Consider the following 13,972-nt stretch of genomic DNA (forward strand, 5'->3'; position numbering starts at 1 on the left):
CTAACTGTACTGATTGTCTGTTCCTTTGGCCTCGTTTGATGTCTCATTGGAAACGGGTGGGCGGGGCTGGGGACGGTCATTCCGTTTGAGGGACGTGTACTTTGCTGTTACTGTCACTCACTTACACAAACGGTTGAAAATTGGCTCATTTATTTTATTTTACACACGATGCAGAAACACTGGCTGCTCTCTGATCGAGCGGGTTTCTGTGTGAAGAGCGCAGGATCACGAGTGTTTTTACAACCTGCTCTTGACCGTGATGATGGGCTGAAGCATGCTGCTTTGTGTGGGAGTGTGTTTAAGCGAGAGAGGAACTTTTTGAAATGTGATCCAAGCCATTCAGATTGCTGTGTATTTGCACTACTGTATAGAAGCAGCGTTGGGTCCAAGTCCTCTTGTCTTTTTTGCTTGTTTTGTTCGTTTGTTTTTGTTGCTTTTTTGCGCAGTGCTCCTTACTTCACAACAAACTGTGTAGCAATCTGTGTCAACACTGTTAACAATTCAATAAACTTTAAAAATAAAAATCAACTCCGCGCTCGTTATGAACAACATTTGGTGGATGATTAACTTAGATTCTTTTTTTTTTTCTTTCTTTCTTTTTTTAAAACTATTACGCTCTTATTTTTCTCCTGCGTGCATTAAAAATGAATGAATGTCATAACAGGAACCTTTTTAATCTTTCAATTTTACTACAGAAATGTTTATTTGCTATAGGGGTTTTGAGGACACAAAATCTAATCGCATTAACCAAATAACTGTTAGACGGTTTAAACTGCCTGAGCAGCTGAAATGAGAGGAGATTGGAGTCTAATCAGACTTGTAGTTGAAAATAAGCACTGTAAAGATAAATCATGTGGAAAATAAATGATTTGAGCAGTTAAATGGGTCGCGTCGGTAAATAAAACAGGCAAAGCCTAATTTTCTACCGAACAGTGAGTGTGTTATGCTGGAAAGCTGTGAGTTGTTACTTCTCATTAGCCACATTATCATTTTGTTTGATTTCTTTCTTTAAACCATTTCATTCATTTTTGTTTCCCAGTACAGGAGTTTTAATTCTTTGTCAGCCCCCTATTTAGACCCAACTGGTGAAAAACGTTTAAGACCCTAGTCAATTATATTTCACTTTACTGCATGAGCTAAGAGGGGGAAAAAACCAAACTTGTTTTCTTCTTGTAAATCTTTACCCTTTGTTACATTTACATGATGTTAACTGATTAAAAAAAATGTTGCCATGTGTATATAGGATTATTTAACCATTATTATGTATGGAATATGATAACATTTTCCTTATTCCCTTTTATACCACTGAATTCTTGACTCTGATTGTGCAGAAGGTGTTGATTGATTTAACAGGTTTTTAATAATGTGCTTGATATGATATGTTATTGTTTCTATAGCAACAGGTAATTCATAGGGATTTGTACGGCAGGTGCAAAACATAATCTAAGCCTAATACTAGATATTATTATTATTATTATTAGTAGTAGTAGTAGTAGTAGTAGTAGTAGTAGTAGTATTATTAGTAAACGTTATTTAACAAATAAAAATGTGTGGTTGTTGTTATGGTGACACACTTTTTGTAAGGAGATGCTTATTCAATATTTATGGAAGGAGTCTCCAGTGTCAGTGCTTTCATAGCTGAAACTTTACGTTTTCTGACCTGGGACAGTCTTCAGGACTTTGGCTTTGTCTGTCATGTAACAAGTACTGCGGGGGTTTCCTCCAGGTACTCTGCTTTCCTCCACCAGTCCAAAGACATGCAGGGTAGGCTGATTGGCATGTCCAAAGTGTCATAGTATGAATGGGTGTGTAAGATTGTGCCCTGCGATGGATTGGCACCCTGTCTAGGATGTCCGCCGCCTTGTGAACCATGACTCCTGGGATAGGCCTCAGGTTCCCCGTGACCCAGTAAGGATAAGCAGTACAGAAAATTGATGGATGAATGGAACTATAAGTAGGAAAATAAAGAGAGGCTGGTGAGAGGCAAGTGTTTATACCTGTAAATGGTAAATGGCGCACTTATATAGCGCTTTTATCCAAAGCGTTTTACACTGTGTCTCATTCAATCATTCACGCACCAGTGGTAGCAGAGCTGCCATGCAGGGCACTAACTTGCCATCGGGAGCAACTTGGGGTTCAGTGTCCTGCCCAAGGACACTTCGGCATGTGGAGTCATGTGGGCCGGGAATCGAACTGGCAACCCGCTCTAGCACCTGAGCCACATCTGCCCCAGCTGTAATGACAAAGGTTGTTACAAGGGTGTTAAATGTAACTATAAACATAACAGATTTGACTGGTGACCTTAAACATTCAGTTGTTTTGTCTTGCTAATAAAATCTGAAAATATCTGTGGAACGTGAAACAATGTGATCAAACTAAGTGTGTAAGAATAGGGGGAAGGGGAAAAAACAGCAAGGACACCTTGCGTATGTTTAAGCCACGCCCCTCAACACGCTATGGACACGCCCCCTCCTTTACTGCACCTGGCTTAATTAGCTTGTAGTGCAGAAGGCACCAAGGTGGGAGAAAAGGTAGGACATGCTGCTGCAGGAAAAGTGGATAGATGACCAAAAAAATTAATAAATCAAACAAACAAACAAAAAACCCCACAACAAGTAAGTATATTACTTTGAGCTGCCCCCCCCTCAGCTGGAGAAACGTGCTGACTGAGAATGGAGGTGAAATTAGCTACATGTTCCCGGACAGATAGAATATATTATATCTTTTGTTTAGGGTTAAATTGCAGGTCAGTACAGTAATGCAGTGTGTTTATAGCAAATTTTGGCACAACTTCTCCAGTAGAATGTGACCGGAAGTGCTGATAAACTGGTTAGCAAATTAGCTTAATGGGATAACATATGGAATTGGGCTTTTAAATAAAATATGGTTGCCAAGAATGAGAAGTTTATAGTTTATTTATTTATTTATTTGGCTTTTTAAATAACAGCAACATCAACAATTTCAACAACAATAAGAGTTGGTGTATAAACAAGAAATTAGAGATGCACCGATGTACGAAGGCTATTTTTTCTCTATAGGTTAGTTTTAGTTTAAAAACATCCGGTGATCAGGGCCGATTATATCCTGTCAATCAAAAGAGGGCGGGGAAACACGTCAAATTCGTGCTATGTGTAAACATGATGTCTCTTGTGTGGAATGACGACAAAACTGCAGTTTGTAATCTCTGCACCGCTAAAACATTTTACACCGGAAGTAAGGATCAGTGAAGCGGAAGTTTCGGCGTCGACTATAACACCCCCCTCGCGCTAGTCGTGCTGAATTAAAGGGCCAGTACACCGTTAAAAGATTTAAATGAAGATGAGTTGACAAAAAAGTAGTATATATTGCACAGACAAATATATTTCCTGAGTAGTGTATTTCATATGCTGTTAATGTTAATATATAAAAAAAGTTTATATATTAGCAGTTTGATGATCAATGATGAAGCGTAGAAATGCTTTTGTTTGTGGTGAGTGAGTGTGAAGCCTAACAGTATTTTTTTTTTTTTATTTATAATTCAGTCAATGTTAATATGAATTAATAATAGTCAGTAAGTTGAGAAATCTGTGTTTTCTGTTTATGAGACCAGTTACTGGGAAACAACTTGTTGAAATGGAGAGAATAAAGTTTTTATTTACATTTCCTTCTGAATTCTTTTAAATAAAGGATTAATTTCTAAGAAGGCATAAAAGGCAGAACTATCGGTATCGGCTAAGAAATTTATTATCGGGGCATCTCGACAAGAAGTTTCTAGTTTATTTAAAACTCGCTGTCTTCCTGTGCATTGGCGTGTCAGTGCTGTATGGATTTCTCTTCGACGTTGTGATTTGTTGAACAGCGTGACGCCATTGTTGCTCTTCTCATTGGAAAACGGCTACTTCCATTCAGTGCTATGACGAATTTCTGTTTTGAACTAGTGCAGCTCGCATGTTTCCGACAGCATTGCTTACATTCATCAGTACAGTGAGACAGCAACTTGTCCTTCAGGTTTCACTGTTATTTCTATGTTTATAGGAGTTATGTATAGAAGTATTTTCTAACCTTTATACTCGTATATGCTTGACAAAGCATACAGTTTGAAACTTTTCTCCAGCTTGCTAGAAGGAACTTGGCAAGTATTTTTACATATCTGATGAGCTCTTGCAGACACTAGCGGTGTTTCCATCCATGTATTTTTATGCGACTGTTGGGATAAATGCTGGATGGAAGTACCAGATGCGAATAACATTTACAAAATGCACATAAAAAAACGTGTGCGCTCAATCGAAATGGATCTTTTGTTTATTCGATAAGAAAACGTGCGTAAACTTCGATGGTAACACATTTACCGAATAAATTCCTTGATGCGCACCAAAGAAGCCATGCCTCAACCAATCATGTGATTTGGACAATTGGCTATCTGTTTTTCTGTCGAAACTGGGGCGATGAGTCGGCATAACTGGACTAACCAGCAGACGAGTCTCAGTGCACATCATCTCAAATGTTGTTTTTGTCATTTTGTAAATATGTCATCAAAATGATTACCTCCCAGAACTGTCTCACATGATTCTGTTCCCAAACATCAGGCACCCGCCCCCGATCGCAAGATAACATGAGGTTTGTGATGGCGTTTCATCTGCGACCTCTGAAGCGCAAGTCATTTATTATATTGAAAAAAAACAGCCACACGCGGCTTCTCCAGTTGCACCAACTTCAATTTGTATTGATACTTCGCTCCAGTTTTTTCAGAAGTGATGATTTTGTTCTCTTGAACACACCGGATGGAAACAGTGCTTTATTCGCAATAGTTTTATGCGAAATTCCGATTTTTCTAATAATTTAAATTCGCAGCTTGGATGTAAGCATGGAAGCAAGAACTCAGAAGTGTTTGTGCACTGAGCTAAATGCAAACATTCTGGGAACGTTTGTTTCTGAGAATCCATCTTTTATACGTTACAACTTTGTATACAAAAAAATGCAAACCTAAAAGCCTAAAACCTTTGGCGAACTTTGCAAACGTCTTGTAAGATAAAGCTACAGGATTGTTTTCTGAATGTTAGTTTGTAGTTACATAATATAATGCCTAAAAATGCCTTTGGTGAACGTTCTTTGTGAGTCGTCATATAACCATGAGAGAATGTTGTATTTTTAAAGTTCCCAGAACGTTACAGGAACAGCACTGAAAAAACCTCTCTAGTCACTAAAGAGGTTGAAAAAGTCGCCAGATCTATCAGCACCGTTGCTAATCTGGTAACACTGCACCATAGATCCTGAGAGGCAGGGTGTTCTGTCCAGGTGCGTAGACGGGAGGCATTGTCATGAGGTAAACAAATCATGTGTACGTTTTTGTAATTCACAAAGTAATCCCTTTAGAGGTTAAATTCTACTCACTGTGCATGTGAATGGGTTTATAATGGCATGTTTCTATAGCCGCAAGTTTGCATATGCATGGCAGCTTGAGAAAACCCTTCACATGGTCAAATTTGGACATTTTCTACTAGACATAAATATGAAAGCTATAGACTTTCCTGAACTGAAATGTCTCTCTTTTGCATATGTTTCAACCAGAACAAAAAATATGGTTTACGATGGGAAACGATTTCTTGCTTTGATGATCAACGTAATCCAAATCAGGCTCTGTCTCATCACCTGAGGTAAAAGTCACTCTTGGCATTTAAACACAAGCCTCATGGTCATCTCTTCACTTGACTGAACTTTGTTCATGCAAACATCATGAGGAAATAATCTATGATTAATTCAGTCAATTATGTTCAATTGGCTAAGTTAATTGTTGTTCATTTATTTAAGGCTGCAACAACTAATCGATAATAATTGATGATTCGTTGTCGATTATTTTAATTAGGGATTACCCCCCCCCCCCCCCCCCCCCCAAGATGATGGTGAAAAATGCATTTCTATGAATAAAACATCGGAGGTCACAGAGTGAGCTGCTGCGGGAAAAGGGCACGATCCAGGTCGTCCAAAATATGAATGTTTTATATTAAGCGCTTCAAACAACATGTCTCCTTCAGCGCAGAAATGACATTTTTACATTTATATCCTTATCTGTAAATGTTAGAAATTCACGCCTGTATTTCCCTTTTACATAAAGACTCGTGCTGACAGCGAACGATTCTCCATTAAATTCACTGAACGAGCGCAAGTCCATGCATGTGCGTCAATCAAACAGCGCGCGATAGAAAGGAAGCGCAATAACTCTGACTAAAATATTAATTTTGATCAAATATGTTTGATGTCATACATTTACAGAATAAAGTATTCTTTATGTTACTGTGTTCAGATGAGTGAATGTGTGTTACTGCAGAATTTATTTATTTATTTATTTATTTATTTTAAAGCATTTTCAATATAGTGATTTAACTAAGCTTGTGGACTATCATATTTTTTGGGGGGGCTAACCCTTTTTGTTTTCAAAATATAATGTTAATATATATATTAAAAAAAAAAAAATCCTTCAGAGCCTACAATTTGCACAATGTTTGAGGGACAACATCGGGCAGAATGTGTTTTTCTGAGAAAATGCAGAAAATAAAAACTGGCCCTTTAATCTAACTAATCGATTAATGGACAGATTAATCAGTTGTCAAAATAATCATTAGTTGCAGCCCTGAATGTCTTTTTATTAGGTCATTTAAATATAACTTTGTCTGCCACTGTCTGTACAGAGTTTATAAGTGCTCTTCTCTGTATTACAATATACTTATAATATTAATATTGTATAATATTAGAATACAATTAATGTAAAATTATTACATAATTTTGGTCACTTATTTTTAATTTCTAAAAGTGGCGATGTAAACGTATATATTATTTGCAGAAAAACTGGTCGAGACCAGATTTTGGGGTTTTTCTAGGTCACCACACAAATGTACGTAAGTGGCATTATTCATATTCAGATTTGGAATGATCTGTATGAGGTTGAAGATTAAATCTTTTGATCAGTAGACATCCTTGTGTGTAGCCCGTTTATCTTGAGTTAGATGATCGAGCAGCTTTGTGTGTCATCTTTATCCCAAAGTGACACAGTTTGAAGTGACGACTGCAGTTCGTAGAAAGACAGATACATGAAATTCATTGAGGTCATAAGTGGATATTCCAACATGGCTGTTAAAAGACAGGTGGGGGAAGTTGATGTGTGTGTGTGTGTGTGTGTGTGTGTGTGTAAGAGAATTCGAGAGATTCTGCTGGCTCAGCTCTGTGCTATAACCACTGAACTATCTGACTTCTTCCTCCTGGCAGAAGTTCACTGACACATTGCTCAGTACACGTATGTGTTAGTGATTGAAAGATTAAAGTTGCCATTTCATTACAGGCAGCAGAAATGAGGTTTCTCTGCCTGATAGCTGGATTTACTCTTTGTGTCAAGATGAGGAGCACTGAGTCAAGAGGAGCCAGTTTGGGTGGTTTGTGCACCTTACAAGGAGCCCCTATTCAGGTTCGACTTGAGCATCTCATTGGACAGAGACCCCAAAGCAGACCCAGGACTTGCTGGAGAGATTGTACCTCAAAGTTGGATTGGGAAGGTCTGGGGATCACCCAGGAGGACCTGGAATCTCTGGCTGAGGATAAAGAATTCTAGGCTGAACATTTTGACTTGTTGTCACGACAAATTTACCAGGAAAATGAATGAATGAACAAGGTTAGAAGTACAAGCAGTGAAAATTAGGTTCCTCCAAAGGATTTCTGGACTCTGCCTGTTAGGGTGATACACTGAACAATTTGAGAGAGCCTAGGAGTAGTGTCACTGGTAGAGTAACCACCAGAGGTGGTTCAGGCACCTTACATGGAGCTCCTGGTCAGCTCCTGCTAGAGCTATATCAGGCCACTGAACAGAGACTCTGGGGCAGACCCAAGACCAGCTGACTATTATATCTCACAGGTGGATTGGGAGGAGCTCAAATCTGTGGATGGCAATAGATAGGTCTGGGCTGCAGGATGGCTTGACTTCCTGTCTATGATGGGATGAGGAGCTTGGCAATCCCCTGAGCCTCAGGGTAGAGGTACTACTTTTGCAGGAGAACTGTAGCAGGCATGTTTACCTGGGTGGAGACCCTGGGGCAGACCTGGGACCTGCTGTACTGATTATGTCACAGTTGGCTTTGGAATGCCTCTGGGGCCAAACTCACAAGCACAGATAATTCCAGTTCAGCTAAGGCAACATGTCTGCTTAGGAAGGGGGTTCCCAGGTTGTCGCAACACTAGCAAGAGCAGCAGTGGAAATGAGGGTCTCGCTGGCCTTTCAGAGGCCCTGATTAGAACTCTGTGCTTTTATTACTGAATTCTGTGTAGCACAGGCCGAATCAGCCTACGAGGTAGGAACAGTGGGATACAGTAGGCCACTAGGCCAGTCATGTGCTAGCGTGTCTTTTCCCTGGGGTCCGTTCAGCTCCGTTAAAAAAACAAACAAACAAAAAAAACACATTTGAAAATGCGTCGACTGAGAGCCAGCAAAGCGGTTCATCTGTGTCTAGCTGAATTTGTCATAGATCTAACAGTTGGCTTGGGAGCATTTGATGATCCCAAGAAGGAGCTGGAGTCTGTGGCTGCGGATATATACTGACTTCCTCAGCATTTTGCAACAGTGAAACCCCCCCCCCCACACACACACACACACATACACACATGAGGAAAAGTAGAAAAAGAATGAATTAATGAATGCACACTAACTGTTTTCTATCTTGGGCCTGGACCTAGTGTCATTGAGTGCGAGTTTGTCATTGTATGGTTGGAGCTTCATTGGCAGCATGTAGTTGAGAGGTAGCAATTTCCTTGCTTGCAGTGGCGGCCATTTGTGTGTGTGCGCGTGTGTGTGTGCGTGTTTAATATGTGTGTTGTTGTGTCATCTCACACTATCAGCTCATGGGCCTAATGCTCTTTTGCATCACACTGTTTATCCATCTGCTTTCTTTCTATTTGTCTCTGCATCCCTCCACCCTGCTATTTTCCTTTCCCTAGCTTTCTCACTTCTTTACAAGTCTCCCTCTGTGTCTCTTCCTTCCCTCCATCTCATCTCTACTTCAGTAAGTCACAGGTAGTCCTTGAACTCATTTGCACTCAGGCTGGGGTGCCTGCATTGCTGACTCTCTCTCTCTCTCTCTCTCTCTCTCTCTCTCTCTCTCTCTCTCTCTCTCTCTCTCTCTCTCTCTCTCTTTGTCTTTCTCATAAAGAATAGTCCCGCTGAGAGCTAATGCACTTTCAGTAGGACACTTTCTGCTTCTCTCTCAGTATGTGCAGAGAAATAAGTGTGCTTCAGACCAATAGAAAAACTCCAGAGTTCACTGCAAGGCCAATGGACTTCTAATACGGCCTCAATAAACCTGACCTTTCATTTATAGATGAGCAATTCTCTAACCCTGAAGCACTGCACATCATTCTCGAGTGCACACTGTACAAATGTCTAAAAGATCCTAATGGAAGGTCTCCTCTAAAAAGCTTGAAAGTCTAAATAAAAACCGAAACCCTTTTTATTCTTAAAAATTGACGTCATTTAAATTATATTCATGACCAGTCTTACGTGTGAGTAATCATAGATTTGACTTTAGATTAGACCACTTCCCCCTATTTGTCTCATGGAAGTGTCTGGTTGTGGTCTTGTTGCACCGGTGACGTGACTGACCCCTGAAACAGACTTTCATTTTATTCCAAGAGCATGAATCTGAATCTGTGAATTCTGTCACATGCAGATACCCACAAATCCCACAAGCTCTTTTTCTCAATTCTGGGACTGAAGACTTTCCACACGTACACTTTCATTCTCCCGATTGGAGATCAGCGATCAGCGCTGCAGCAAGTATGGAGAAATTCTATAATTTTGTTAATTACATTCATTTGTAAATGTTCACATAAATCTTAATTAATGGCAACAAAATGTCATGTGAAGTTCATCAAACTGAAGGGTACGTGGGTCGGCTCAAAGGAACGGTTTCGAGGTTTCGGTAAACTACGTAGTTTTTGAGGAAGATGAAGCAGAAACTAATGGTTTCAGAATCTAATCGTTCAAGTTCAAACTGTACAATCCAGTGCTTCAAATCTGCAAGTGCATCTAACAGTAAAATATCTATATTTAAAAGTATATTTAAGCGAATACTGATCTCCCTAAGCAAATCAGCACTGCATGTACATGCAAGTGTGTTTCATGACTGATACCAAAAGGTAGTTTAAAAAAACAACAAAAAAAAACTGCCCAGATGTTAACTGTAAAGTTTATGGGTGGGTTGCACCGATAAGGATTAAGCTTAAATCTAGATTAAACCAAGGTTTATCTAATAATTCTGTTGCACCAAACTTTAAACCTTGTTTAAACATAAACAGGTTTGCATTTAAACCATCACGTTAATCCTGGATTAAGTATAATCTTCATAATGCGCCATCACTTTAAACTCAGATATTTCATTTTTTTATTTTCATTTTTTTCCTCAACCTGTATCGGTTATGCGAATGAGCAGTTAATAACGGCAGTTAAATTTTTTTATTTATTTATTTATTTATTTTTTTTAAAATCCAAAGTTTGAAGTTCACGATCCCTTACATTTGTTGCTGTTTAGTTACAGCGGAGAATTCATATATTTCCACGTTCATGAACTCCACGTGCACTGCCGCAATGCTGTCGATGACGAATTCATCGTGATGGAGAAAATGAATCATAAATGGAGGTTTTAATCGCAGGTTGGAATTCTAATCCCCGATTTGTTAATCTGCGTTTAAAATCCTAAACATGGTGCAACACAACTCCATTTAAAATAAAGCCCAGATCAACAAATCCTTGATTAGCTCTAAACTGTGCTTAATTTAATCCTTATTGGTGAAACACACCCTAAAAGTTTTAAAGGCTAAAAAGGAAAAGCGCTAATATGGTTTCAGTTGTCCACATACATTAAGAACTTGCTATGATTTAGACTTCGAATTTAACACAATAGCAGTCTTAACGCCAAGTGGAAGCTGAATACATTTCTTTGTTCTGCTAGCTTGCATTATTTAAAGGCTGAAATTTTAGCAATGCAAGTAAATAAGAGTTGTTTACCAAGAGTGTAGTGCGTGCTCTGGTACGAATATGAGACTCATTAATCATTCTTTTTTTCTTTTGTTGATCATTTATCATTCACACCACAAACCTACGGTTAATGTAAGTAGTCGTCTTTATAAGGATGTAAGTAACAAATAGTTGATGTTGAAAAACAACAACAAAAACTCCAAAAAAAATTTTAATGTAATTTACTAATCGTTTATAAGTTTGTAATTTTTCTCTGCTTATATGTTTGTTTATATTTCTTTGTGGGTCATTGTTACTCGTATGTAGTTTTGCTGTAAAAGTTCATCGTTCGAACAAATTGATTAAGTATGTGTTCCATTCGAAGCTCTTTATTTGGATTCAGTGGGGTGATGTCCCAAAGAAGAGTCTTTCGTATGAGTTTTCCCCCCCTGATCTTTTCTTTTGTTAACTAATTAAATGAAATAAATATAAAGGGTTTTAAAAAAAATTCATCCATCCATCCATCTGTCTGTTTCTTTCTCACTGTACTCATTCTTCTGTTGAAGTAGCTTCATTTCTCTTCTTCACCCCATCTCTCTCTCTCTCTCTTATTAAATCTTAGTCATTCTCATGTTGATGTACCTTCATTTCTCCTCCTCTACTCAATCTCTCTCTCTCTCACCCATTCTCTTCCTCTCTCCCTCCTTCTATCATTTCACTCTCATTCCTTTCACTCTCTGAAGTAGCGTTTTCAGACAGCGTGCAATGACTGGGCTTTTTCCTCTAGTTCCACTCTTAACAAAAGAGTGCTAGAAGGTGGAGATTAAAGGACTTTGGTGCTGAGTGGCCGAACACGCACACACACACACACGTATACAGACGAGCCTCACTTGTGAGAGCAGGCAGCATTTTGATAAAAATCCAGTGCTTTTTTTTTTTTTTTTTTTTTTTTTTTTTTTTTTTTTTTTTTCTTTTTCTTTTTTTTTTTTCTTTCACTAAAAGAGCTTTCATCAAGCCTGGACACAAGTGCCCTCTCCACTCAGGCCCCAAATTAGCGTCGGCTTAGTGAGAGGGATGAAACGGGTGCCTCTTGTCCTTCTCTCTTTCTACTCGTGCGCCGAGAGACGAGGTTGCTTAGGAATCCTACGTGTGAATGGACAGTTCAAAGTTTTAGCTTCTGTGAACATCATGATGCACATGCAAGAGCTATAAAGAGGAAGAAGGAGTGAGAAAGGATGGAAATGAAGGAGGATATGCAGCCTAGAGTATCTTGAAAACTGTGGTTCTACCAATATTTACATATTAAACATTTGAGGTGTCAAATCCTGTGTGATGTATAAAATATAGCATTCTGCTGATGTCTCGAGGGCAGAGAAAATATTTTATTTGCACATAAATTACATTACATATGCAGTTATATCACATATGGAACGACACTTTAGTGCTAGGAGATCAAACAGACCATGACGTGCTATCTTGAGAAGGTGTGTGTGTGTGTGTGTGTGTGTGTGTGTGTGTTTGCATAATGAAACAGCCTTAAAGGCATGTGCACACGTGTCATCCTCTGACATCATCATCACCTGCACACAATAAAATGTAGTTTTGTTGTTATAAGCAAACAGTCTACATGAGAAAGATGGGGCTATTAGAGCGGCTGTGGTTCTGCAGTAATGTGTGTCCAGTTAAATTAATGTTTTGCTAGTTAAATTAGACACCCCCCCCCCCACATTTCACAGTGAGGACTTTTAAGTGCAACACAGAGTCCCCCGCCACCCTGTGTAGGGTAAGCTGTATGGAATATGGATGGATTGATGTTTTTGAGTTTAAAAAAAAAAAAAAAATGGATATGTATCTATCTATTGATTCTGAAGGTTTCTGCAGGGGTGTCCCCCGCACCTTTAATAAAACGGAAATTTGTTCCCCGCATCTTTTAATAAAATGTACAATTGGCCCCGCTTAGTTTTTCACTGCCCATGGCCAATTTGTGTATCTTGGATTTCTATAAGTGTACGTGTCTAAGTCTTTACATGACGTGACGTTGCCATGACAGTTGGTCACTCGCGTCACGCTCATGCTCACCCCTGCGCTGAGCACTCAGAGGTCGCGATGACCTCAAAGCGTCAAAGAAACATAAATTTTTACTAAATCGAGCAGTGTAAGTTTTTTTTTTTTTTTTTTTTTTTTGGCATGTGGTATTCGTGTTGCACAATGATGAATAATATGCTACATGCTTCTTTTTAAACGCTGCCTATTTCCATTGATGAATAAGTAGCCAGATTTGATGGTAATATTAGCCTACTCGCAGTCCCTTATTTTTTTTTTTACTACAGATGTGTTATGAGTCCTTCACATTAGAATAAGATGATGAATTGTTAATGTTGAATTGGGATTTGCATGGAGTACATGTGTCTGGATCAGGCAGCATTGCATGTTACATAGTGGATTCTTTTACTGTTGATATGATATAATTGTAGTGAAAAAGTCTCCTTACAGTGATATGTTTGTTAGTTTAGTTCAATTACTCTTTGGAGCAGTGTGGTTTGATGGACATTTCTTTTCTGAACTGTGGACTGTTGAATAGAATAGAATAAAGTAGTGTGTGAATATACAAATATGTATTATGCATATACTGTGTGCTATGTTTGTATGCATTACACTGTACAGTAAACACAATTTACAATATTTAAGTAATACCGTGCAATATGCAGTATGACCTGCAAGAATAAGAATAATATCCTTGACATTCTGCACCCCCCCCCCCCCCCCCCCCCAAACATTTGAAATGATGGCTATGCCCCTGTCCCCCCCACCCCCCAAACACACACACACCTGAAATGATGGCTACACCCCTGTTTCTGTATTGGAAGATCAAACAAAAAAAAAAAAAGGTGTCGTAGGATCTCTATTAATTTTGCCTGAAATGTCCATCCATACTCAGTGTTCATAAAACCCGACTTGCTAAGTTGTATCACCCTTCCATCACGCCAGGATTCGCCTGCCGAT

Source organism: Ictalurus punctatus, chromosome 27 (genome assembly GCF_001660625.3).
Source record: "Ictalurus punctatus breed USDA103 chromosome 27, Coco_2.0, whole genome shotgun sequence".
Lineage (NCBI taxonomy): Eukaryota > Metazoa > Chordata > Actinopteri > Siluriformes > Ictaluridae > Ictalurus > Ictalurus punctatus.